This window comes from Macrobrachium nipponense, chromosome 21 (assembly GCF_015104395.2).
Source record: "Macrobrachium nipponense isolate FS-2020 chromosome 21, ASM1510439v2, whole genome shotgun sequence".
In the NCBI taxonomy this organism is placed as follows: Eukaryota; Metazoa; Arthropoda; class Malacostraca; order Decapoda; family Palaemonidae; genus Macrobrachium; species Macrobrachium nipponense.
Window position 1 is genome coordinate 74,314,218 of NC_087212.1, and position 23,651 is coordinate 74,337,868.

The window sequence follows — 23,651 nt, forward strand, 5'->3', positions numbered from 1 at the left end:
TAATAACACTTATCGTTACTATATAGAATACGATCCTTAATTGATGACAGACCTTGGAACACACATTTTACAGGTAATGTTTTGGCATTCATTTCGTTCACGTTGCCTAACATTTCTAAAATGCAAGTGGAAATTCGATATCTGATCTCGTGTAAAAAAAATAAAAATGTCTCGCTCAACTGCTTCAAATGTGTGAAGGGGTGAAGGATAACAGCAATGAGAGCAGACAGCCACTTCGCAGTCACCTTCACAAACTAACATCGAAAAGTAATTTTGTCTTACTCCCCGAGTAATTAATTGAAACTGCAATTCGATCGTCCTTGGAAGAATTTTCAAGGCCGGACGGACCTTGTTGTCCTTGGCCTGAAAAAGAGGATTGCATGAACACTGCGAGACAGCTCCGCTGATCTGACACCGAAAAACGGATTCTCTGAGGACCATGAAATAACTAGGCTAGTGAGCCACCGATCCCGACAGTGTGCAATTAAACTGTCGTTTCTGCACCTGGTTAACGACGTGTTAGGCATTGGCACCTACTCAGGAAATTCTGGGAAACACCCGTATGTTAAGAAAGACGGTCAAAGTGTTTTCAAGGACACAGAACGTATCGAAGGCTGCGAGGAATTCGAAGAAAAGCTGAGAATAATCCTTTCCTTCGTTAATATCAAACTGACTTCACAGCAGCAAACTTCAACACTGCCGTTCATTAACACTATACAACTCGACATCGAATTCACTCGACCCTGGAAATAATTATCAAACCCAGAGGGCAGCGGTCCGAACCCTGCCTAAGGCTAACAGGTTATTCCCTCGGTTGAGTGAATTCGATATTACTGTAGTTTTTGTAGGTAAATGTTTGTGCATACTGAAAAGTAAGGCATGTGTGTGTGTGTGTGTGTGTGTGTGTTTTGCGATTTTCATATGAAAGAAAAATTTCTGAAAACTAACTGAGATTTTCCACAGACAAAATGTTTTCTGGTTCCAATAAGTGTGACATACACCAAGATGAATTGCACTGTGAAAAGAGAAATTATTACCAAATTCAAATCATATTTCCCTTGATTGCTATAACCAATATATGGAGCTGTAATGAAGTAGTATATATTGTTTTATGAAGCAATATGGGGAATTGAGGTAAATAGAACCTGGTGTTGGAGACTGCTGCAGCGGGATAAAGTCTCTTGTTTCCTTGTATTTGCTTGAGATGTTTCGAGTTTGCATTTCATTTCACTCTCTCTTTCACTCTTTATTTCGGTACTTTTGTTTCAACTCACTCCTAAGGAGAAACCTTAGTCTCCACTCTCTTTACACATATCTGCGTGTCAGTATATGTCTGTAAAACTGATAAACCATAATTATATCTATCTATCTATCTATCTGAGTTAGTTTTCAGAGATTTTTCTTTTATATCAAAATCGCCACAAAAACATTGTTACCGAGACGCTGACAAGATGTCAAAATATAACTCATTGACTTACATGCTTCCATATTATTAAGAAAATTCTTCATTTGTATTCAGTCCACTGCACTGTACTGCATGCTGTCTACCTTTTTCGTAATAAGAGTTGCCATTAATATATGAATGATGTTATCTCAAACATTTTCGGGACTAAACCACTGATATCATATATTTTAGCGGTTGTTCATTTGGAGCTGAGTTTCGTGGAATTTTTGATGAATTTTACAATGGTCATATCTGTGACAAACATGCTTGCCCGAGGAACACAAGATGACTTTTTTTTTCAATTAATTTATGTAATCCTTTAGGAATGACGCTACATGGATGCACAATTCTAGATAATTGTGTCTAAGTAATCGGTACAGTGTTCTTACTGCAGAAAAAAGTGCATAGCGAAAAATCACCACATGTGGATGCGCACAAGCTGTGTAAAAGCCAGTTGCTTGGACGCAAATGATTTTCAATTAGAAATATGGTGTTTCTGACAGCTTCTGAAGTTATTTTGAAGGATTTGGCAATCATATCCCTCGGAAATGTTTGGCTAACCCATAAGAACCCCCCAAGTGTAGAAAAACACAAGGGGAAACTATAGTTTACGGTTTACAGTAGATTGTTCAGAGTTGTGGGTCCTGGGGCTACCCATTCCCTTAGGGATAGCGACAAGATGACATCAAATTACCAGAGTATATAAGCAAATATTGTTTATCTGTGATTTATGGTACCGTAGATAAGGTTAGATTAGGTTTAAGTTAGGTTAGGTTGGGCAGACCATCTTCAAGATAAGAGCCAAAGTTAGGTTAGGATACATGCCGGTATCTCACTAGTTTAGTGTCTCCCTACCAAAGATTACCCGCTTCAAAAAAAAAAAAAAAAAAAAAAAAAAAAAAAAAAACAATAATAATGGCCTCAATCGAGCATGAAAAATACCAAAGAAATCACTAAAGAGAGGTTTTAATGCTATCATAGGTATGCCTGAGGCAAAACCATTACTCCTTCCGATACCAATATTTAAACATTCAGGTTATCGAAAGTCTTACTCAAAAGTCATGTTCCAGCGGCAAAGAATGTATGAAGAACATCCAGCCTTTAGTTCACTCATTACCGCAGATTTGCCCAAACAATCCACTGACATTTTCATCATACCAATTCACTTGACCTCCATGAAAACAACTATCATTTTAACGTTTATATTGGCAGAAGTAATATTAATAAGATTAACGAAACAGTGCCACTTTGTACATGATAGTTATAATTAGTTGAAGGCATATACAGCGTAATAATGTGTATGTTGCATGTTGCGAGCCAGTGCGCAGGTACATATGAAAACCATTAAGTGTTGTTGACATCAGAGACCTTGAACGCTGCCTCGGCGCCTTTTTTTTTTTCCTCTCTCTCTCGGTCCTGTCGCCAAAACAGTGCACATTAATTAAAACAAATGACGTCGCCGGCCCGATCATCCCTATGAAGATATACAGACATGGCGTGGTGACTAATAATAATAATAATAATAATTGAAGTTTGCAAGATGCGTTCGGATGGAGTCACGGTGGAACCATTCCCAAAAAAAAAAAAAGGGATTGTTTGGCTTCAGTAGACTGGCATCACAACAGAAATGGTTATCGACGCCAGCTGAAAGGGAAATGAACTTTGCAGGTGACCTAAGATTCTAGTACGACCGGTGCTGGTTCAATCCGGTCATTACCTGCAGCATAAAATCTGAGAGCAAGACATTACTTGAACGGGGCCAAGTCTGTAGGCGGGTAAATAATACTACAATATATAATTCTTATTTCGCGTCGATGAAAAAGATTTCGTCTGTCACTTCAGAAGGGGCGTTTGAAGGGCGACCTAAAACCCGATGGTATTTATTGAGTCGAGACTTCAAGGTCTGTAGTGTAAAATTCCAAAGGAATATCTGTCTCGGCGTCAGACCTTCAGAATGAAAGCATTACCTTGAGGCTGGGCAATAAATACTGCTAGATCAAAATGCAGCCATAACAGACCTGACCTTTAGAAAATAATAATACGAAACGGCACTTGTCCTAAGAAATGCAAATTATGTATGTATTATATATATAATATATATATATATATATATATATATATATATATATATATATATATGAACTCTACTACGGCGTCTTTCACTTGTTTGCCAAAAGTTATGGCTACAACTGAACATATCTATCCAGTCTGTAGGATATATATATATATATATATATATATAATATATATATATATATATATATATATATATATATATATATATATATATATGTGGATATATATATATATATATATATATATATATATATATATATATATATATATATCTCCTACAGACTGGATAGATATGTTCAGTTGTAGTCATAACTTTGGCAAACAAGTGAAAGACGCCGTAGTAGGGTTCATAAACACATCCGGTATGCTGACACGTCACTCGGCAAGCACTGTAAGAGGAAAATGAATCACAAACACGAAATTCTTTTTGATCCTGCTGAACGAATGAAGAAATGTCTGTTTTGTCGGTAAAAATTCATTTCGTGGAGTTCAAGCGTTTCTTTATAAAGCCTCAAATTGTCAGTCAAAACTGAATAATTGAAAGCAATATTTTGGCTATTATACAAACTACAGAGCAGAAAATATCTGGATTTTTATTTTTTTCTTATCACTTGCTAATAAGGAAACCGGATAGAATCATCGTTTATTTCAATCAGCTTTCAAGGTGGCGTCATCTTACGCTTTTATCGCAAACAAACGACTGCAATTTCCTCTTGACGATAGAATTGTCCTTTGTCATAAAATTAGAAGCCGCTCATGCTCATCGCTATGTACACAACCGCAGGAATGCCGCTGCGGCTTTCAACCAATCGTCATTCCATAGGAGGGAAATAGATTGCCTTCTGTTTTTCCAAGGACCAGCTCAGGTAAGACCACGCCCAGGTGAGAGATGTTATTATCCCAGAGGTCGGAAATCCAGTTCCTCTCATCTTAAATTATCTGCGCTAGTGAAGACATCCGAAGGAAGTTGGTGGTAATCAGGTTATTCATAACTTCGGATATTCATCTTCATTTCCCTTTTGCTGAGTAATACGAAACCGCAGTTACTGTAACGCCTGTCGTACAACATCAATAAATCCATCATTATACATCACGTCACGACAAGTGTAAAAAAGGAATAAGGTCAGTGAAATCTCTTATCACCGTTGTTATAATTTTCAATAATACTGGGACTCACCGCACATAGGAATATGTATACAATTGTTAATATTTCACTTAAAGTGTGGTTCCTCCGAATCCAAGATTCTAAAACTTATCAACATACCGTTCCGTCTCTGCTTCTTTAACCTACTCTCGGACGCTGGTCCTCTGCTTACGTAGATGCCTGCAGTTTTCCGAAATCTTTATCCTCTAGATGGTAATTATGATTTAGACGATTGCTGGAAGGTACCAAATTTGGCCATACTCCATCAGAACCTTCGAACAATAAACTCAGGCACCTCTTTTGCCCGATCCTTTTAAATTAGGGCGTACTGCCCTTTCTGAAGAGCGCTGTCATCCACTTCCCGCCGATCTGTGGAGCAGATTCTAGGGCAATGTCATGGGTGCCGATGCTCTTGAAGTGAAAAGGGGCGCCATGATATCTTTGATATGCAGTCCGTCATTGCATTAAGTTTTCTATTTCCCAAATGTTGCCTCTTCAAATACACGTCCATCTCCTGTTAAGCGTTTCCTTCTTAGTTTTCTGTAAAAGAAAACTACCGAGATGCTTTGTCTGTCCGTCCGCACATTTTTCTATCGGCACTTTTTCTGTCCGCTCTAAGGTCGTAAAAACTACCGAGGATAGAGAGATGTAAATTGGTATGTTGACTATCCATCCTTCACTCATCAAACATACCAAATTACAGACCTCTAGACTCAATAGGTTTTATTTTATTGAAAGTTAAAGTCACCTAAAATCGTGCGTCTGGCAACGCTATGGGACAGGCCACCACCATCACTGCTGTCCTATGGAAAATTATGTATGTTTTCTGCATCTTGATTGCTCGACTTAAACCAAACTCAAAATCAAGGGGAGAGAGAGAGAGAGAGAGAGAGAGAGAGAGAGAGAGAGAGAGAGAGAGAGAGAGGTGCAAATTAGAACGAGACAGACGCAGGGAGACGGAGACAAAGAGTGAATAAAAATCAGCTGATATGAAACTATGTCAGCCTTGATCGTCGTCTGTAACCTCAACTCCAAGACCTCGTCACGTTCAGTTGTCTATTCAAATTCGGTCGATACAAAAACAAAGAGCAAGTCAAGTTTCAAGCGGCAAAAGTTATAGTTTCCATTTTCTGTGCTCACTGTGAATACTGCAGTTCGCGCCGATCCTAAGGTTGGTTACGTTTGTTTAGTTTTATTTATTTACTTTTTTCATAAATGAGGCAGAGACTAACAAATAACACGGTCAACTTCATCCTATACCCAACCAAACATGATCTTGGTAGAGAAAATAAGAGTGACCTTTTCGAACGACAAAATTACGTGGCTAAACCTACAATATATAAAAATAAATCAATAAATAAACAAATAAACAAACGGGATCATCTTATAACAACCTGACGTGTTTGTTTGGTATTACCTGAATCACCCTCTGAGAATGTTAACACATTATATAATTGATATTCATATTATGCAAAATGACAAGAAGCAGGCTAAGAGGTCTCTCAAATGGAGAAAATAAAGAAGATAATGAGAGTAGAATTGCAAGAAGAAATAGGATAAAGTAACCAAAAACATAAATGAACCAAAAACAATAGTTGTGGAATATCTGTTGGAAACCAACAACCATTCTATACTTTTTCCTCCTCTCTCTGGCTCTGCCACGAGATGCAAGTTGGCGCACGCGCATGATTGACAGGTAAGCTTACTTACTTACACAGGCATACATACGTGTGCGATAATGTGCAGGTACAGGTTTGCAGGAAGCGGAACTCGCACTCTCCAGGTGCGGGGTTGCGTTCGTCTTGCAGTGTGCGTCACCTTTAAACTATTCTTAAATCTCTAGCCTTTTTATACTGCTGATTTTTTTACGATTATATAAATTAGTGTATGGTATGTAGGCTATGTACGTATGTATATATATGTATTTAAACAAGTACGAGTCATGAATATTAACGCTAGTACTTTCAGGAAAACTGGATATATATATATATATATATATATATATATATATATATATATATATATGTATGTGTATATGTATATATATTATATATATATATATATATTATATATATATATATATGTGTGTGTGTGTGTGTGTAGTGTGCATTGTTATACCTATTACGGTTTATATATATATAATATTATAGTATATATATACTATGATATATATTATATTATAATATATATTACCGTATTTCCGACTCAGCAAAAGATTAAAAACCAATAAACAACCCCCCGACCTAAATGAATACGCCAAATTTATCAATACTGATAATCAAAACTTGCAAATATTTTTTGTTGCAATAAAAAAAGAACAATGTAAGCAGAAAAAGACTTGCGTCGGTTCTAAAAATGACGATGTCCATAACAGTCTCGGCACATAGTGCAAGAGAACTTGGGAGGCTGCTGCTGAAAAAGTGTTTTCTAACATTATAGTTAATATTACCCAGTTTGTTAAGAGCTTTATCTTGGCTACAACTGAAATGGAGAACGATTTCCCTGGTGCAGTTGCAGACTCTCTTCTGAACTCCAAATATTTAAGCGAGGAACAAAATTCATTTCTGCTTTCTCCTGATGTTTGCTGAATTCATGTTTATCTCCCGTGCTTATAACTTGTCTCTCTCTGTACGCTGATTTCCTTTTGGAGCCATCTTGAGTTATATATAGTCTGTGGACCCTGACCATGAGGATCTTCAGCTGAATTTTTAAAGACAACAAGTAAAAAGTGCACCGAAGTTTCTTTCGGGGCAATCGCGTTTTCTTTACAGTGTACAACGCTGTAAGAGCTGTGGCCCGTGAAGCTAACAACCACGGCCAGTAGGTGGTAGCTATCCTATAGCGTTGCCAGACGCATGATTATGGCTAACTTTAATCTTAAGTAAAATAAAAATTACCGAGGATAGAGGGCTACAATTTTTAAGACCTGTAGGCGGGCAGAAAAAGTGCGGACCAATTGACAAAGCCATCACAATAATTGTCTTTTACAGCAAACTAAAAAGAATTTTTTTTTTAAATATCAAGTTCATTTCTACTGGAGACCTAATGCCTGTAACCAGCCCAGGCCAGAGGAGGGAAAATGGAATGGAATTTAATCCTGAAGGAAATTATATCCATGCCCATTAAAGGAGGCATTGGAGGGAAATGATAATACCCCTTTTTGGCAGAGAGAGAGAGAGAGAGAGAGAGAGAGAGAGAGAGAGAGAGAGAGAGAGAGAGAGAGAGAGAGAGGATACACAAGTAAAAGACATTTCCGTCTTTGCACCTGGTCATTCAGGGACGATATTTCGGTTTGATACCTTCTTTGATGCATACAATGATAAGTTTTCTCCTCTTGCCATACCACTGGCTATTACTATTTCTAGATAAACTCTAAGGATTTCGTTCGCGTTTCTTTTACGATATATTTCTAGAATTACCAGATAGGGTAAATTTTTTTAAGCTGGATAATAACAACTATGATAGTTTCATTCTGTTTTCCATGAGGTACTTCCTCCTCATTATGTGGAAAGTTTATTATTATTATTATTATTATTATTATTATTATTATTATTATTATTATTATTATTATTATTATTATTATTATTATTATTATTATTATTATTATTATTATTATTATTATTATTATTCGGTGGACTTTACAGATTCACATTATTGGACGGATGAAATTTCTGATCCCGTCTGATAAAATATCTTGCTTGAACAGCATTATATTCTTCCCTATCGGAGAGCGCAGGCTGTTTCTGGAACACTGACTTTATTTTGCCCCAAAGCATGCAGCATGTATTATGCATTATGCAGAAAAATTCCGGTGATCACTTCAAGTCACGTAGCTGTCAAATCCATGACGCTGACCTCGAGAACTGGTCTTAAAATAACTCGAGCATTGGTAATATTCTTTTAAAGCGATGAACGATTATTTTATCTTATCGACCAGCCTGCCTTCCTGCTCTGTTGTTGAACGCTGCAAATTTGCTGTCGGAACCAGAATTTGTGCAATCTCCGGGAATATCTCCGATGGACGATTCAGCAAAAATAAACGGCTGATTAATGGCAATTAATCGTAAACATCAAGCCTCACTGAGAGACGCATTAAGCAGTGCTTCGGTGCAGTTAACCTGAGGAAAATGAATTGCCTGAATGAATACAAGTTGATTTGCCTATGTAATCTGGCATCAAGCGACTACATGTTATTCAACGGCAGGTTGTCATATCATGCAAAGAATTGCATACCTCATCTATCCTCTGTAAAAATAATCTCAAATAAGACTAAAAAAAGCACTGCCATATCGACAGAGAGAGAGAGAGAGAGAGAGAGAGAGAGAGAGAGAGAGAGAGAGAGAGAGAGAGAGAGCTATGGCCTAACTGCAACAAAGATATTGATTCGTTGATAGGCTTTGCTGCCGTGTTAAACGAAAAATCCATTTGCATCGGCGCCATAGAGTCGATAACAGCAAACTATTCCAACCGCTGATGGGTGGCAATATCCGATTATATCTGGCTTTCAAGAATGCTGATTGGGATTGGGTAGCGTAACCCCAGCCAATTCTCTGGCAGACATAACAAACGTGATGGGATTCTCTCTCTCTCTCTCTCTCTCTCTCTCTCTCTCTCTCTCTCTCTCTCTCTCTCTCTCTCTCTCTCTCTCTCGTCAGTCCACTGTATCGAATCAATGTTTCTCATTTTGTCACTTCTTCTGTAAGATATTAAAGTGAGAAGCACAATAAGGTATCAGTTTACAATTATGCACCGCAGGTTGATATCGTGTCACTCAGAAATTCAATGCCTTTTCTCATTTGATACAGAGGATATTGGGGTGTTTCCATACGATTATAATTTGATGATGGGCGAAATATTGTCTTTAAACCGAATTTGAATATCTAAGTTCACTTTTGTTCATTTGTCTGTCTCAATTCGGGTCTCAAACCGGGTGTTCAAGTTTTACGAAAAGTAATTTCTTAAATGAGTACTTTACAAAACATAATACTTGAGTTCGACACTTACAGACAATATATACATTCTATAGTCTGAAACCTACGTCAGGTATATATTAGAGCTAGCAATTACAGAAATTCATTTTAGAGCCCGAAATTTGCCAAAATTGCTTCCTAAAGTATGAGCCTTCGGAAAAATGAACTTAGCGTTAGTAATTTACAAAAACGAAAAAAAATATGTCCTGTTCATCATTTTCGGAAAAATAAACATGTTCGATTTTTTTTTAAATGTAGATTTTTTATTTAATTAAAGTTTTATTTAATAAAAGATATTAAGTGTCTTACTATTTCATCTAAGTATTCGTATGCAATTCCACAGCCTACCTTAAAATAACTGTATTAACCTTGAATTCACTGATGGTGCAGCTGAAAGTTCTAAAATTAAAGAACCGTTGACATTAACAGCTCGAAAAGACCTATCTGAATAATTTGTCCAAAATACCAGATTGCACGATTGACGAAGAACAAACTCGGAGGATCTTGATTCAGAAAACCCCAGTTCTAGAGTTCCTTGTTCTCGAAAAATTGAACCAAGAACGGACCATTACCGCTTGCGACAGACTCCTAGATCCTGTCGAAATTTCACGGCCCATGAAACTTTCTGCCGCGGTCCAGTGGTGGCTTGTGTTGTTGGCAATTTGATAAGTTTGATGACTGGAGGGTGGATGATCAACATATATCAATTTGCAGCCCTCTAGCCTCAGCAGTTTTTACGACCTGAGGGTGGACAAATAAAGTGCGGACGGACAGAATAATAGCCATCTCAATAGTTTTCGTTTACAGAAAACTAAAAGACAGACGAAACACAAGTGAAAATTTAGTTACCCAAACATAAAGTAATGTTGGTATATTTATAGCTGGAAAGTCCCGGAGTTTTTCCATTTATAGACTCTAAGACAGATGGAAAATTGACAGTAAAGCCCTGTTTAAATTGACATAAGTGAAATAAAAACATTTTTAACTCATCTTCTTCAAGTCTGCAATCTAGTGTGAGGCTGACTTCGGCGATGATAAGATACACACTTATATGTGTGTTATGGAGAAAAAAAAAAAAAAAAAAAAAAAAAAAAAAAAAAAGTTGGGTGTGTATGGGGGGGCGCGGGGGAGGGGGTGCTGAGGATTGGGTATCAAGGACTTTATAATTGAAGGTTAAACCGCTGATATAGAAACCAGTTTTAACTTGAGAAATCCGCTTTTATGATGTAAACTTTTTTTTTTTCCAAGCAATCTTATCAGTGAGCAGATAGGACGTATCAATTTACGTAATGACTGAATGTCAAGATTTCGCCTATATACAGGTGATTAAGAGGAGACAATAAAGCCACTTCAGATTTAATTTTTCGTAAATTTAATGCACTAACATTATTATGACATATTCGACTGGGCATGCACGCATCTCCCGGGGTTTATAAATTTACTGCATTTCTGTCGGAGCACTTCCAGTTGAACGAAGTCGACTACGTTCACGAAGGACTGTTCTTTTGAACAGCGGTATGAAGTTCTCCGTTAATCTGCGCTCTGGTTATTTCACTTGTTTGGTCTGTCTGCGTGTTAACAGGATCACGTAAATAATAAAGGGCGGATTTTGTTGAAATGGGGGGGGGTGGGGGGGGGGAGGGGGGGGGGGGGGGGGGGGGGGGGGGGGGGTGGGGGGGGGGGGGGGGGGGGGGGGGTGGGGGGGGGGGGGGGGGGGGGGGGGGGGGGGGGGGGGGGGTGGGGGGGGGGGGGGGGGGGGGGGGGTGGGGGGGGGGGGGGGGGGGGGAATTGAACATGGCGCATTCAAAAGGAAAATCTTTTGATAAATGTCAAAGGAAAATTGGACGATTCTCGTTACTAAAACTAATACCAAATCTTCACCAAAAGTCACCTCATGATTATTTCCACCAAATGTTTATTTCCCTAGAATAGATGTTATGGACAACTGTCGCATATCGAAATATACGTAAGTCTGCAAAATATTGCACACTTTATAATCCGAAAAATGGAAATTTTTCTGAAATTTCGAATGAATATCAAACTCGAAAAAAACCATAAAAAAGGTCTTTAAAGTGTCAAAATTCAATAAGTCAGGAATATACTCATTATTTATGATATACAATCACCCAGTGAGTCAACAGTCATTTGAAATGAGCAACACTCATCAGGGAAATATGAAATATCAGTAAAATGTTTCGATGTCTTGACGTTCAGCGTTCTATTTTGAGCCTTACCCTGACATTAGCCCATCTCGAGGACTTCATTAAAAATCAACGCCGTCAAAAATAGCTGTCTTGAAGGTTGCGTCTACGTCAAACACAAAGAATTACCCTCTGGCTTTATATCTTATGAATGTGGACCCCGTCGGCATAGAAAATGCAAGGCCAAAGTAAAATCTACCAAGAAGAATTATATGTGTATACACACACACATATATATGTATATAGATATATAGGACAAGTCTTTTTATTTCTACGAAACGAAATTAAGGAGGAAGCTGCAAATAATCAAGAAACTGCCCAAGAAATCGGCACTTAGGCCGTAGATGAAATGCTTGAAGCGAATATACTTGAATTTATCATCCATGGAGCATATTAGCCATACAATAAATTGATACAGACAAGTTACAAATGCCCCCATCCTATTCCAAACAATAGAGATGGCCATTCCCTGTGCATGTTACATAACGGTTTCACGCGATGAGTTTCCGCTTGACGATGGTGGACCAGCAAATCAATTTTTATAAATATTTCCTGCGGCGACAAACTTCAAACGCCTAGAAAACTCGACTGACTAATTTCGTGATGAAGCATTCAATGTTTGCGTCAGCTCTCTTTTATTAACATTATAGTCTCGTAGCAAGTAGAACAATTGCATGTGTCTACGCCTTGTTATCAAACAAACGACGGTGCCTCTTCAAGATCAATTCCGACAATTCTTTGCTATCAACCCAAGGGCCAATCCTAACACCGTCCTTATCGATTACGGACAGGCTGCTAAGAGGGCCACCAAGAAGCCTTTCCCAGAGCGGTAATCAAAAAAAGTTTTTTTTTTCCACTTGTCGCAAACGTATATCCCATAGTACAATCAGATGGATTTCATGCAAAATAGCAAAGCGATTACTAAGTTTGTGCTAAAATTCGCTCAATATCAGCGCCAGCATTCGTTCCACCCGAAAATGTTAATGATGCACTTCAAGACTTAAGAAAGGACGTCTAAGGAAACAGATGCAGTCCTCGATTATTTTTAGGATACTTGTGTGCCGCCGTAACAGCAAAAGCACGTTTTCCGATAAACGTGGAATATGCACCAGCACGCTGTTGATACCACCTAAGTATCAACAATTCTTTAGAAGACATGCAATCACTACTTCATGCCATCCCAATACATGGGGCCTCCTACTAGTAGTGAAAAAGGAGTGAGCACTCAACCAATTGGTAACAGGCCAAACGCTTGTCGCACACACACCCAAGCGATAGCGAAGTGGAAGCATATTTCAGTAAGTAAATTACGATTTGTGCTCACATTTCTTGCATTTAGTATAATATATGATTTTATCATTGTACACCACTTTCCATTGTTTATACACTTAACATGCATTTTTATCTATACAACGACAAGACCCTCTTGTTTCTATACTGCATATCAATCCATCATTCATAATTTTGTTTACAAATAATTTTATTTAAACAATTTAATAATTATAAATATTTATTAATATATATAATTATAATATAATTAGGATAATATATATATGTGTGTGTGTGTGTGTGTGTGTGTGTGTGTGTGTGTGTGTAATCACGAAAACCACAATGTCCTCAACTTTTCGATATCTTCACACGTTTTTTACATCGTATTACTCCACACCCTAAGATCAGTATGGAAGAATATCATAAAATTCTCCCGTTTGGAGCTAAGGCTTTTTAGTGGCAAGTGTATCCAAAAAGTGTGAAGAAATCGAGAAGTTAAGAGGGCATTGTGGAATTACAATTGCATACGTATCTGGTAAATGGGACAAGTGGATTCTCTCTCTCTCTCTCTCTCTCTCTCTCTCTCTCTCTCTCTCTCTCTCTCACACACACACATATAAAATATGTGTGTATATAATATATATATATATATATTATATATATATATATATATATATATATATATATATAATATACATATATATAAACGCTAGGATTTACCACAATCAGCCGCATGTTTTTCGACTAAAATTAGAACACAGTAAAAACTCGTTTCCTCTAGACTCTTGCAGCCTTCACTCTGCTGCAGTGACGTATCATGACAGTCAGCCTAATCCCCAAGCCTCCTTCCCAAAGGAGATCTCTCTTCAGTTCCGTATTTGTTCTTGTTCCTAACTCTTCTCTCTTTGTGCTTCTGTCTTGGGGGCATGCACGACCCCAGTGACGTTACTGAGGGGGGGGGGGGGGGGGTGGGGGGGGGTGAGGTCAGCCCAGGTGGCACTGTCCGGGAGGGCGACACTCTTGGCATCTTTTGAGCAGGTTTGGTCTGGCATGATTTTAGATTTATTGCATTTTTCGTCTGACCAGAATACTGAACAGTGATTTATCGACTCTAGAACTAAAGATCGACTATGAGTCAGCTGAGATTGTCAAACCTCGCGATACTGTCAACAGAGCATTAAATTACTAATCAGTTGGACTTAATGTTGTTATTAGCGAACTCGCTTCTGACAAAGCTCATAGAGTTCCGTTGTAAATCGGCAGCGTTGTTTTTGTTTTGGCTTTAGCTTTATGGCAAAAAAAATTAAATAAATAAATATATGACTAATGTTAAGGCTTAAAATGTGCGCTGAACTTTTACCACTTGAATACTTTTTATCACGGGAACGGGGCGGCACCTCCAGGGTCCGCTCCAGGTTCTATAATGCTAGTTACACCACCGCACGCCTCTGTTTTTTTGTTTTTGTTTTTTTTTTCCAAATAATTTTCCCCGGCCGTATGAACTTACTATTACCTCTCGTCTCCATATTCTTATTAATTTATTTGTTATTAATATATTTATTCAATAATATTGCTTTCGCTAGTGTACAACCAATAAGCCTTCCTTGTCAGGGTATATTGGCCTTGGCTCAACGGCCTTATAACAGATACCTAGTCAAACTTCAGGGCCTCTCCGAGAGAGAGAGAGAGAGAGAGAGAGAGAGAGAGAGAGAGAGAGAGAGAGAGAGAGAGAGAGGCATTTATGAATAGAATAAAATTGAATACAGAATTTAGGCCAAAGGCAAAATACTGGGAACTATGAGGTCATTCATCGCTGAAACAGAAATTGACAGTAAAAGGTTTGAAAGGTGTAATGGGAGGAAAGAAAGAGAATGCGAAAAGAGGTACAGTAAAGGGAACGAAAGGGGTTGCAGCTAGGGGCCGAAGGCATAATGCAGAGAAGCTTAAGTAATGCCTACAGTTCACCACACGTGGTGCACTGACGGCTCTAAGGGGTACAGTATTTATGGGTTCGTTAGGAAGGCACAAGCTACTATCCCAGTAAAGCCACTGAGGCAGAAACAATAGAAGACAATCACTATGCTTTCATTTGTTTTCATAAGCAATTACCGATTGCTCATTGACCAGGAAGTGCCCCCAGCTCATTTTATACTAGATTAGCTGACCAGTAGTCATGAAGTTTCAGATGCATGACATAATGGGTTCGGTTCCACAGAGGGCAATTTCTAGTACAGGGGTTTTTAACCTTATTTTCACCACGTACCCTTTCGGGTATTTCTAATGTCAGTCATGTACCCCCTCCACTTCGTGGAAAGGAAGCAAACCAATGTCACAAAAAAATTCCATTGTGTATATTTGCAAGTACTGTGCTGAAAGGAAGTAAGTGCAAGACTCTCCTGACATAACCAGTATTATTGTAAACACAGAGAATTCAATAAAAAAAAAAATTTCTTATATAATTATTTACCTGTTTCTATGCAGTAAATTTTTAAGGTTATAGTACTGAGCTGCAAAAACAAAGCACATTATTATTAAATCAGCAGCAAAGGGAGTGAATGAGATTGCTGAAACTGATTTTCATCAACTAGACTAGTGAGCCGAGGAGCAGTTTCTGCCAAAGCACATCGAAGGGCGGCTTCCACATTCATTCGGGTTTTGATTTTGTGACAAGTAAGCTGGAAAACCCAGTTTCACACAGATACTACGTTGATGGGAAAAGCAACCGAGAAATGAGAGGCTTCTCTGCGACACATGGTTATGATCTGGATATTTTACATCAGAACCTGCCTGACTAAAGACTTTCTCAAATAGATCCCAAGCACTGGAGTCATTCACAAGTTCAATAAACTCTTCCTTAACAGCATCATTAACAAAAGCAGCATATGTATGGAAAGGGTCTCTAATTAGCTTTAAGTTTCCTTCAGACTCATCAGGAAAGTATCTGTCTATTTCATTCTGCAGTGAGGAGAGGAACTCCACTCTTATAAGCTTGCCATCTGAACTACAGGAGAGGTGCCCTGCCTGTCGGCAAGTGGGCGGCCAGGCCCTTAATTCTAACATTCCGTGGTGATCGTGTACCCTTTGACAGACTCTTGGTGTACCACCTGGGGTACGAGTACCCCAGGTTGAAAACCCCCATTCTATTAATTATCCACCTATTCTAAACTCTAGCTACGATAGGTTGAGACTTTCCTACAATTAGCAGCGTTGACACATCTCCCATCTTGCCAAAGGAGGTATGTAATCCTAATCCAAAAAGGTACATTTTCAGTATTAACCACCTTGAGGCTAAGGTTAATCCGGAGAATGGACATATACGAGCGTACTGTCCAGCTACTTGCTTTTATTCACAGTGACTTCGTTTTTAAAGTAATATATACCATGTGTATGTATGCTTAAGTTTAACGTTATTTACTTATAGTATGAAAATAAATATATGATATAACTATATATATATTATATATATTATTATAAAGTATAGTATATGTACCTATTATATCACATACACATGCAAAATTTAATTGGGGTTTATATATATTATATATATATATCTAATGTATATATAGACCTAATTAAATTTTGCATCAAGCAACTCGAAAAATGTATAGGAAGGCCCAAGTAGTATAAACGTTTTGATCTCCGAGTTTTGCTTTTGTACCAACGAATGGAGGGAGGTGACAGGCAATCGAGACAATCCTCTTATTACTGTGACCACGGTGGTCACTTCCATACCCGAGGAAATGGCAGCGCCGCTCAAAGATTTTGCCAAATCTACCAAATTGTGACCCTTTTTCCTGTAAAGTTTGAACGAGTTTAAGAAATTATGGCAGCAGTGCTAATCACCCTCGAGTCTCAACCTTTTGTTGCAAGAGTTTAGTATATGAAAAAATTCGTTCAAGTTCAAGCTCTTTACCAATAATATCATAGCCTAGTCAGTTTTCTGTAAAAGAAAACTACCGTGTTGGCTATTAGTCTGTCTGTCCGCACTTTTTCTGTCCGCCCTCAGATCTTGAAAACTACCGAGGCTAAAGGGCTGCAAATTGGTATGTTAATCATCTACCTTCCAATCATCAAGCATACCAAATTGCAGCCCTCTAGCATCTATAGTTTTTTTTTTTTTTTTATCTTATTTAAGGTTAAAGTTAGTCATGATCGTATGTCTGGCACAGCTATGGTTCCAAAAACACAGGCCACCACCAGCCCGTAGCTGAGGGTTTCATGGGACGTGGCTGAGGGTTTCATACAGCATTATACTCTGTACAGAAAAATCGATTACGCCGTTGAAATTTCGACGCATTTGCTACTTTTTTCTTGACTGGCGACTCCAGTCATGACGGAAATTATCACTATCAACGGCAACTGTAATTATACAAACTCCGACCATATTAACCATTTTAATGAGAGCAATTTGCAACGTAGGATTACTCTATTTCAATCTTTTAAAAATACGTTCCTCTAATCGAAGTTAATCACAACCGGCTTGTTTGAAATATCTACGTATGTATCGTTATACATAGGTACATAGTAACAACAACTAAAAAGACCCATTATACCTCCTCCAACGCGATAGAAAAAAAAAAAAAAAAAATGTCGCATCTGGTGCCAAACTTCGTCAAAATGTCTATCTAATCAACTATTCCTCTGGCCGACGTTCGCCTGTCCACAAAATGTCACCGACATCCATCAGTGATCTTTCAGATTTTCTTTTCCCGTATATACAGGTGGAAATACAAACAAACAGACACTGGTGAGTAAATCTCTGTCCAATTGGCGGCGGTAATAATAAACAGTATCTGGGTCACGTTGTCTAGGGAATCGACTATTTACGTTGGCCCATGACGATTTTTTTTCACTGTCTATTGTTTCAGCAAACAAGGCTTCAAATATAAGTATTCACGTGTTTGCGGTGTGTGTCAAGGCTGAGGAATTCTGCGTTCTCCGCATGGCCGTTGTGAGGCTTCTTTCCACTGCAAGATTTGTTTCTTTTCATAAATCCAGCGTCAATCATTCCTCTTCGGTCATACTTCGGTCTTGAAATCTTTCGGCGTCATCGGTTATGCTTGTGCAGGATTTTATTAAGGCAATGGTAATCACTGTCCATATGTGTTTTGCTTAAATCTATTCTTCTTTGTTTCCCCTATTTATTTTTTATTTAATTTTACACCGAAGGGTCCAACCAAAGTTCCTAAATTTAGAGACATTACTTATAGTCCCGAAGCTTTGACTTTATTGGGGGACAGTAGTTAAAGCGGCTTGCCCGTAGACTATCATTACTATACACAAAAAATCATCATATGGACAGACACTGCATCTTACCTTAGAGATAATAGTTTGCCTTTGTCTTATCGCTTTCCAACGCCAGAGTTACTTCCTCTCAACAGGGATAAAACGACGATTTGTTTTAACGTGCAGATGAAAAGATGGGTCTACAGTGCCTCGTTCAGAATGATGATGGGAGCAATGGTAACATCATTGTACACCTTGAGGAGGTAGGCAAAATTCAGTCGACAAGTTCACTTGTAAAAAGGGACCAACAGCATTAAGTTGGCTTATCATCATCGTTATATCAATTATTACAAGTCTAGGCAGAATGCTGCAATCACAAAAGTCCCAATAGGAAAAGCAGCTCAGTATATTAAAAGAAATGGAAATGAATAACAAATAAAAGCAAAATAACAAAGAAAACAATAGGATTAAAATAACGAAACAAAATAAACAGGAAAAACACCAGCAAATAAACTTTGAAGCAAGACTCATGCCAGCCTGCTCACCAAAAAACCTTTTACATCATGTTTTAACTACTGATGTTCCACAGATTCTGTCAAGATTAGGAACCTCATTCTACAAAACGGTAAGAATAAAACTTCTATTAAACTGTGTGGTATTGCACCACATAAAAAAAGGCAAGTCTATAAGAATTATGAAAAATCGTCTACAGCATGCGCGGTGAGCTATCTGAACGACGGTTCCGGAGATTATTTCTATGATGATCAGGGATCAGAATATGATCAGAACCTTAGTTTTCCTAACAGGGAAGACCAAACTAAATATAAATCCTCAGATTATACAAGTCTCCAAATATCTCATTCACATTCTAATGCCATATTCTTGTCCTTTGATTAGTTCACTCGCCTCAGCGTCCCGTTCTGTATGCTGCCTTTATTCTCTGTTAAGGACAGAATTCTTGAGGTTTTGAAACATACGGCATTATAGTATACTTTGAATAAAGCGCTACTGATGTAAATGTTTCGACGTATTGATCTAAATGGCTGTTTTACTACATCATTAGGACGATAGAAGGTCTTTCCATCAGCCTGAAGACTGAGGAAAAAACTATTTACTGTCAAAGCTGCTAATAACTTCACACGCACACACATATATATATTATATATATATATATATATATATATATATATATATATATATATATATATATATATATATCATACATATATATATATATATATATATATATATATATATATATATATATATATATTATAAGAAAGAAAGAAAAAGAGAGAGAGAGAGAATGAGAGAATAGCAGCAAATAACAATGAACCAAATTGTTTCTAGAGCAAGTCTTAAGCTCACCATGCGAAGGTTCCTGATGACGAACATTGTTCCTTGCATCCACCGCGAACAGCTCTAACCATTAAAGAGATTCTTATATGAATATATTAGTGGACATAAGAATATTCAGCGTGACATCAATAATGATTAGGTAAGACTTACCTGACAGTTGACGAAATGAGATAAACGTTGAAATGATGTAATTCTTATCATCATTCTCCAGACGTCTTGCCTCATCGGAAATCGTCCTCAGTTGATAACGATAAGGAGGAGTCAAGCTGAACGGCCGCCCACGTAAAAAGCGCCTGGAATGTAATCAATTTTATCAATGAACGAGACAGAATTAGAGCTCATTAGATAAGAGTGCCTGCTATCGGGTTTTGTAGGTCATGAGTTTATCAATACACTAGACGTGGATCATGAAAAGAACATTATCGGTGAAGAACTCACCCTGCCATGATGGGTAGGTAATACAGATAAATTCTCAGTACATCACCGTGTCTGGTCTGGTGACTGTTTAACAAGAGATTCAATTGTTTTAAACAACCTAACGAATGGCTGCAAGAAATTTTCTCCACAGAAAGACAATCTTTATTGAAGGTTTTCACCCTTTAAAGTTGACACAGTTAGAGTTGACCATAACATGATATGAATAATAGTACTGACTATGAAGATGACCAAATGAAGAGACCGAGAACAATACTAGCACAATACTGTAATGACCTACTTGAATTGTAATTTCCAATATGTGCATGTTTGTTATCACTCTTACCTCTCAGATCTTGAAAAAAATAGACAAATATAACCCATACAAATTCACTTTACCCTTTAAACCCAGCTCTAAGCAAAACGTTAAGTTATATAGCTTGTTGAATACTAGTCTTGAACTTTCCCATAATTATTTCTCCCAGCGGTCCTCTCTCTCTCTCTCTCTCTCTCTCTCTCTCTCTCTCTCTCTCTCTCTCACACACACACACCGAATAAATTTCAATCCTCGTCAGCACAAATGTGCTGGCCTTGCCTTGCCAAATACACCCCTCTCTCTCTCTCTCTCTCTCACACACACACACACACATCCTCGTCAGCACAAATGTGTTGGCCTTGCCTTACCAGATACATCCTCTCTCTCTCTCTCTCTCTCTCTCACACACCGAATAAATTTCAATCCTCGTCAGCAAAAATGTGCTGGCCTTGCCTTACCAAATACACTCTCTCTATCTCTCTCTCTCTCACACCGAATAAATTTCAATCCTCGTCAGCACAAATGTGCTGGCCTTGCCTTATCAAATACACACACACACACACTCTTCTCTCCTCTCTCTCACGCACACCGAATAAATTTCAATCCTCGTCAGCACAAATGCGTTGGCCTTGCCTTACCAAATACACCCTCTGTCTCTCTCTCTCTCTCTCTTTCTTCCCGACTCGTCGCAATAAAACTGAATCTATTAAAAATGTTGCTGTCCTCCAAAATGTTATTCTAATTTAGATCTTTTTTATTCAGGTGTTCTTTTCTATATAAGCATATCTTTTCTTAAATGATCTCAGCTTCATTGATAGTCTGTACTCCACTGAACGTCCTCTAAAGAAAGCAAAATTCACTAACAATGTTAGAGCTTATCAACACGAACGTCACAGGAAAACGCACATAGGCGCGCTCTTCCACGCCTCATCTCAAGACCAGTTTGAAATGCCCTGAATCTTAAATACAATAAGTATATAACAAGTGAGTGTGTGTATGTGTGTATGTGCATATTTATGTATAGAGAGAAGAGACACCAAATGATTTTCTAAGTGAATAACATTTGACAAACGCACGCCATAACGCACTCTCTAAACTGGCACACTTCGCAGGATATTGATTAATCCACACTGACCAGCATCAGCGATCCAAGATTTTCCTTTCGTCATCCAAATGCCATTCGGTGCAGGTAGTCAAGGGCAGCCTCCTGTCTCGGCTTCGCTGAGCTAACTCCTCCTTGACATCTCGCAAGAGAAAATCGATACGGTGACGAAAGCGGTTGAGGATGCACACGTGGAAATGAGCTTCTTCCCTCTCTTTCGCCTCCTCAATAAGCTCCACGTCTTTCCTTCTTCCTCCATCTTTTTTTCTTTTTTAACTTTGGTTGCAGTTTGATAGGCCCTTTATAATTAGCATCTATTCCATAAGAGTGATAAGACCCTTCCTTAAAAAAATTCTTGAATTCTAATTCCCTTTTCCTTAAAAACTTTGTTTTATACCTTATCCAAGTCGAAAGAGATTTGTACTTTTCTCTGGACGTAACTGGGACAAGAAAAAAAAAAAAAGATTCACGGATATTGAACGAATCGAGCTTCCTATCAAGCTCTTGTCTCTAGCATGACAATGAACAAGAACCGAAGCATCATCAAAGCCTCATTCTGAGTCACTGATATCAATTATTCAAGGGATTTAAGCCACACTTTTCTCTTTCCCCCTTCGTGATAGCGTTGTGGGTAAAGAGCTTCACTGTGCGTCCTGAATTCTTTGGTTCCGTGGTTCGCGCCCATGAGCCGACGATTTTCATATCAACTAAAAAATTCCCCTTCGGTCAACATATATGATAATATATTAATTCCGAGGTAGAGCGAATTAGATATTAAAGTACAGTTGTAGCTTAATGCATATATATAGTATATATATATATATATATATATAATATATATATATATATATATATATATATATATATAATATATATATACACTATATATATATATATAATATATATATATATATATATATATATATATAATATACATGCATACATATGTATATCGGGACCCTTCCCTCGGGTGAGTTTAATCAAATGAGATTAGAAATGAGGATTCCCACTATTCTCAAAGATTTCTCATTTCGGAAATGAATCTCGCAAAATGAGTGAGAGTTTTGCTGCGCAGGATGACTTCTACTTGTCAAAGATTTCTACTTCATGAAAAGGCTCATTAAAACTTCGTCCTGGAAATCATTCATTGATCCTGATCAATCTCCTCTCTCATCCCAACTACCCGACATTCAATTCTTTTTATGATGAAAGTTTTATAGAGAATACATATACAGAGATTAAATCTTATCAGTGTCCATTTCGGTAACAGGGCGTGTTAACCACCAACCATAAACTTTATATAAAGATTCTGAATTATTATTTAGTTACAGAAACATTTAAGGTTTAAAATTATCGTCTATTTCTTTTCAACTTCTTTCTTTAATGGACTTCTCGGGGAAATCAATAAAATTCTCTCGAACAGGTGAATTCTTCCCTACACGTGAGATCGTCGCTATAATATTTCGATGGTATTGGTTTTCTTCAAGTTTTGCGTTTATTTATTTATTTTCTTTTCAGAGATATTGACGTGCGAAATCAGCACAGCATACCAAACAGAATCTTTCCTTTATTTCATCAATACTGGAGTAGGAATAATATAAAATAAATCAAATAAACTAAATCAAATAAACCTGAACATGACGTATTTATACATTTGACAAAAATCTACTATACTTACACACTCAACATGCATATATATATATATATATATATATATATATATATATATATATATAATATATATATATATGTGTGTGGTGTGTGTGTGTGTGTGTGTGTCCAAAGCAAGTAGTTTGCATCAAGATCCAAAATTATCCATCTACTGCACACAACCCAGAAATCCTTTTATATTATATTATTATAAAAGCCTAAAACTGTACTTTAATGTGAAAAATCTATCCACGCTTCTTGTATAGGAGATAAGAAAGGGAGTCCCAAGCTCATGCTGACAGCAAGCCCGCATACAAGTTGGGGTTGTTGTTAAGGTTAACGCCCTTGCTATGTAAAAAAAAAAAAAAAAAAAAATGGTACTGAAAAACGTACAAGGAGCTTGGGACGTCTGTCGCGAGTTGCAGTTAATCCTGACAACCACCGAAATAGCAGTAGTAGTAGTATTAGATGCCAACTAAA

General features: G+C 37.7%; 1 protein-coding gene and 1 long non-coding RNA gene across 3 annotated transcripts in view; one reads left to right on the plus strand and one right to left on the minus strand.

Annotated features, from left to right (window-relative positions):
* Nucleotides 1–23,651, minus strand: part of LOC135198177 (uncharacterized) — a 183,573-nt gene that overhangs the window by 72,676 nt on the left and 87,246 nt on the right. The window contains exon 3 of the long non-coding RNA XR_010310741.1: nucleotides 19,840–19,982. This is a non-coding gene — a long non-coding RNA (uncharacterized LOC135198177). The remainder of the gene's footprint in view (nucleotides 1–19,839; nucleotides 19,983–23,651) is intronic.
* Nucleotides 5,781–23,651, plus strand: part of LOC135198176 (protein charybde-like) — a 98,071-nt gene continuing 80,200 nt past the window's right edge. Inside the window, exon 1 of one of the 2 annotated variants that reach the window (XM_064225698.1) lies at nucleotides 5,781–5,835. The gene's annotated coding sequence lies outside the window, so the exon portion shown is untranslated. Of the gene's footprint in view, nucleotides 5,836–12,985; nucleotides 13,134–23,651 lie in introns of those variants that run through there. The other variant, XM_064225697.1, reaches the window with a different exon arrangement.